Source organism: Hypanus sabinus, chromosome 8 (assembly GCF_030144855.1).
Source record: "Hypanus sabinus isolate sHypSab1 chromosome 8, sHypSab1.hap1, whole genome shotgun sequence".
Classification (NCBI taxonomy): domain Eukaryota; kingdom Metazoa; phylum Chordata; class Chondrichthyes; order Myliobatiformes; family Dasyatidae; genus Hypanus; species Hypanus sabinus.
In genome coordinates, this window is record NC_082713.1 from 77,341,350 (window position 1) to 77,346,792 (window position 5,443).

A 5,443-nucleotide genomic window follows, 5' to 3' on the forward strand; every position below is an offset into this window, starting at 1 on the left:
TTTCTTCATTTAATTCATTCATTAATTCATTAATTACACATTCATGTGTAATGCCTTTTTTATGCTGAGACTTCATCATTTCAATAAAACATCAATTCCGTTACTTGTGCTTTCACTTCTTCCTTATGCTGTGCCCAGTGTGTGTGTTCTTACTCTAGACAGTGATTAGCATGAATCTCGTATTCTCTCAGTCTCTCTTTCATTATTGCTTGCATTGACGCAACCTCCTCCTCCCATTGTTTTATCAGATCATCAATTGCCTCCTGTTTGGTCATCTCAGACACTGCAGCTACTGCTTTTATATTCTCCAAGTCAGCATTTTCATTTGAAAATTCCTCACGGTCATCTTCAGTCACTGCATTTACTTGTTTCATTTCATTTTCCTTCTTTCTACTTCCACAACTTTGCAAAAAATTATTAATCTTACCACAGTTGTAGCAGATTTTGTCATATGTGGGACACTGATTTAGACCATGTTCCCGCGGACAGCGATCACATGACTTTTTTCTTTCAAATGCTGTCTTGCTCCCTGTCAGCTTTGTTAACATATTAATATATTTCTTCAAATTCAGATTCAAATTCAGTTTGTCATTTAGAAACCACAAATGCAATGCAGTTAAAAAATGAGACAACGTTCCTCCAGAATGATATCACAAAAGCACATGACAAAACATACACCAGAAAAATCCACATAACGTTTGGCAATCCCCAATCCAGAGTCCGGAGAGGCTGCTGCGTATTAATATCATGCTACCGGCTTAGCGCATTTCCCGGAAAGGAGCTCCAAAACTACCAGACAAACAAGACCAAAAACTAAAGCTACAAGACCTGCACAAAACCACATATTTACAACATATAGTTACAACAGTGCAAACAATAGCATAATTGATAAAAAAAACAGACTGTGGGCACAGTAAAAATAGTCCAAAGATGTTAAAGAACTATGAGTTCAAAAGAAATCACCACACAGTTTGCACAAGTCCCCAGGGTCCCGACAGACTTGCCATCCCATGCCGGCTGCAGAAGGGAATGGACTATCGTCTTCCATGGCGCTGCCCAACTCAGCCTTGCAGACGCAGCACACTATGAGAGCTCTGTCAAACCCAGCCTCGCAGACGCAGCAGACACCGAAAGTGACCTGACTGCAGCGGACTCCGAGTCTGTCGAACCTCCGAGCCGACAACCATCCCCTCCGGCACAGTTTCTCTGAGCACCATCCTCTGCCGAGCGTATTAAGACGGCCCCACCAATGGCCATCGGCAATGCAACCCCGAGGATTGGGTGTCTGTTCTTCCCAGCAGAGTCCCGGACCTCACAGCAGCAGCAGCAATGAAGAAGGTCTTCCTGGAGATTTTCCGATGTTCCTCCGTGCTCGGATGTCTGTTTTCAATCAATTATGATTGCACACGACACCCCACTTCACAAATAACAGATAATCAGCTCCGGAGTGGCCGCTGCAAGCTGCCTCATGCTGCTATCTTGGAGATCTTGATATATTTGTGCTTTTTTACAGGATTTACATTGCAGTTTTCAACAAAAAGCTCTTCAACCTGCAACATTACGGTCTCAGAAGCTTTGCTGAGCATGAAAGTTTTTTTGAAATTTAAATCTTGCTTTCTCAACAGCCTTTCTCTCAGTGCATTATCTCAAATGCCAAACACAATTCTATCTTTAATAGGGCAGTCTGTGAGTAATCCAAACTCGCATGTTCTACTATGCTTTCTTATCTCCGTAACATACTGATCAATTGTTTCAGTAGCTCTCTGCGCACATGTGAAGAATTTATACCGCTCTTATGTTAAAGTACGCTTAGGTATACAAAATACTTCAAATCTGTCCATTATCGACTTTAAATTGAAATTATCTCCATCTTCAAAGACAAAATTATTGTATAACTGTACTGTGTCATTCCCAATTACATGGACCAGAAACACAGCTTTGATTTTTTCTGATTTTTCTTCACAATCGATTGCTGATAAGTACAGTTCAAACTATTGCTTGAATATCCTCCAATTCTCAGCTACATTCCCAGTCAGCTGAAGTTCTGATGGGGGTTGTAAACCTTCCATTTTACCGTTTACATTTTGAAATTCTTTCTTAATCTTCTTTTTCTGATTATCTTCAATTCTCGATTCTTGATTCTCCTGTATTATTCTTCCAGTACCACTTCTGACACCATGTTATATTACTTCTATTTAAATATACCATGGGTTAACAATGAAGAATCATATTATGGAAGAATTAGAGAACTTTATTTACAGTAATAAACAAACACGTCTTAACCCAGCCACATGCTGGAATATTCTGGCAATACCGCGCATGCTCAGTGCTCTGTCCAGTCGTACTGACGCATCATTGCACATGATATCACCACACATGTCATTTATGTCCACCTGGTTCATGTCTTTAATAGAGTCAACCTCCCTCAGTCAGGCACAACTGTTCCTCAGTAATGGATAAGAAGTATTTCAGAAAGGAAATCAACAAAGAGGAAAGTTGAAATGTAGAATTACAGCATATAATTAAATATTTTATCCACAGAAAGACATGAGCTCATTGTATTCATGTTGGTGCAGACTAGTTAATCAATGCCATATGCAACCTTCACCACCCTCTCTGCACTCTCTGTAAGGTCCTTCAGTGCATCGGTCAGTATTGTGTAGGTCATGACAAATGATGATCCTGCTCCAAAAATGGAACCAATGATAGGGATGAAGTCAAGACCATATTCCGCAGCTGGAAAAGCAATAACCGCAGCACCCCAACCAATTTTTAGAATTATTTCTTTATCTATTTTCCCCAGCAGGAGAGCTTTAACTACTGCCTTATCTCTTCTACAGGTTTATCTGTGCCACTGGCCAGTCTTTGAAGTGAGGCATCATCCAGACACAGACATTCACGGAAATTGATTATTCCTGTAATCAGTATGCTGATATCACAAGCAAAAGAGAGACCAGGAATGGGGGCTGCTCCCACAGTTTGTGAAAGTGTTGCCAACATCCAGAAACATTTCTGCAGCATCTTACTTTTCTCCTGAACAATCTCCACACTTCGGTTTGGATAGGCCAGGACAAAAATCCTGCTCAAAACTGGATATCAGGAGCACAGATATCAGGATCCCGGCTTCTCTCAAATTCATTAAACAGTCTTTCCAAATAAATTCCAGTTATTTTTCCTCATCAATTTCCTTCCCCCCTTTTCTCATTGAATCAAAATCAGCATCAATCTTGCTGCAAAGTAGAAATTTTTCCCGAGCTGTTTAAGCTCTTTCGCAAGTTTGCATCATTTTCTTTGAAATAACAAGCTAATATTATGATGAAGAAATCATATCTTTCAAATTTCATTTTCTTGAGATAAAGACCAGCTGGAAATTTTGTAGATCCAATTCCTGGCAGGTCCCCAGTAGCAGACATTGGGCAGATTGGGATGTGGGTATCCGGTTGGCTCCTTCGTTGTTTCCCTGATCCCAACTTCAGCTGCTCCCGGATCAGTGTTCCGAAGTCCTCTCATGGCATTGATGAAGGTGGATTTTCCTGCACCTGTGTCTCCTGTCACTGCGATGTTAAGCTCTGTGTTATCCAGTTCCACTAGCTTCTGCTCTATCAAAGGTTTGATTTTTTCCACCCCACAGGTTTCAAAGTCAGAATTCATTTTCTTGAACTCTTCCTGTGTGAAGAATGTGAGATACTCAGACTCCGCCACCTGTTGACTGAAAGGAAACATGTTTCACTATAATTCCTAATCATAAAAACTTCCATTTCTACAGAGCCCCATTCTTATGTTGTCCATTATGCTTGAGACAACTTGCAGAGAACAATTACCCCAAAAAATCAGCAAAAAATGCTCAGGGGGTGGTGGGGGTGGCAACTGAGATGAGTCTGGGTATCATAAAGAAAAATGTCCATGCTTGGGATATACAAAGACTAGTAACATGTTTGTAACTAATGTACCAGGCTGAGACCATCTCCAAACAAGGAGAGTCTCACCACCTACTCTTGACACCAATTCCACAAAGACTTGTCACTGTGTGCCACATACAGATCCCTACACTGTTTCTTCTTGGCTACTCTGACAGCAACTGATAACCTTAAGATCTCCACTTATAAAACAGGGCACTACTGATCAGGGACAATATCACAGCTGCTCTCAGAGGGTGGATTTTGGGTGGCTTATCCACTGAGCCCATAAGTGTATAACTCAAGGTGCAATTACTCTGGTCAGATTACATAATTGAGCTCCCAATAGCAACTGAATGCTTATTGTAACCATTCAACAAGGGGAAAGTCCTGGGGAACAGTGTGAGCAGCGTGGGGCATGTTAATATGCTGGGGCATTTTGAGATAAAGGAAAAGGTGATTTTGGATCTGTTGAAGAATGTTAAGGTGAAAGGAATGGTGGTGGCAAGAGATATGATGGAAGGGTTTAAGAGGTTCTGTAATTACAGAGAATGGAGAGATACGGACCATGTGCGGTCAGAGTAACTGGTTCAGTGAGGCATCGGTATTTTATGTGGTGTGACGTAACATCGTGAGCTGAGGGGCCTGTTCCCATGTTGAGACGTTCTGTGTTCTGTGACAAGGGCTTTGATGGAAGGGAACACCACCACCTACAGATTCCCCTCCATCATACACTGATATCATTGCTCCACACGGTCACTGGGTCCACACTCAGGAATTCCAGATCCAACCCCACAATGGGATCAGATTTATCAGGATGGCAGCTGATCAGCAAAGCAGATCCCATGCCCCAATGAGAATGCTGAGCACTCAGTGTGCAGTGCACTGGCAGGAGTTGCTGAGGTGGGGTTCATTGTAGAGACACACAGTGTGGCATGTTCTGACCTACCTGGAGCTTGCTCCTCCCATTCTTGATGGCTGTTTCTCACAGTGTGGCCTGTGTGACAATCCAGTAATCCCAGCACCAAAAGTGCAGAGTGGTTGGGGGCTTGGGACTCTTCACATAACATCTTCACATATGTTATCTCCTTGAAGGAATTAAAAAGAGTGACTGATGGTTCTTTGTCTAGCAAGATTATTTAAGGATGCTCAGCAAATCACCTTTAATCACTGGAGAATAATGCATGAACCAGTGCATAGAACAGTACAGTACAGAAACAGGGTCCTTGGCTCATGTTGTTTCTGCTGACCATTATGCCAAAATAAACTCATCCCATCTACCCGCACAAGAGACACATCTCTGCATTCCCTGCATGTTCACATGTTTGTCTAACTGTCTCTTAAATGCTCCCGTTGTGTCTGCTTCCACCACCATCTGTGGCAGAAAGCTCCAGGCACTACCAGTCTCTGTGTAAAAACATTACCTTTAAACATGCCCTCTCACCCCACCGTTGCCCAAATGCCAAATATTTGATATTTCAACCTGGGAAATGAACTCCAACATGCAATGCTTCAACATTCTAAAAAAAAACAACCCTGGCTTGCTC

The 5,443-nt window shown here is 42.0% G+C and overlaps 1 pseudogene; it reads right to left on the reverse strand.

Moving 5' to 3' along the window:
* Nucleotides 1–2,581: 2,581 nt before the first annotated feature.
* On the reverse strand, nt 2,582–4,936 carry LOC132398254 (interferon-inducible GTPase 5-like; annotated as a pseudogene).
* Between the last annotated feature and the right edge of the window lie 507 nt (nt 4,937–5,443).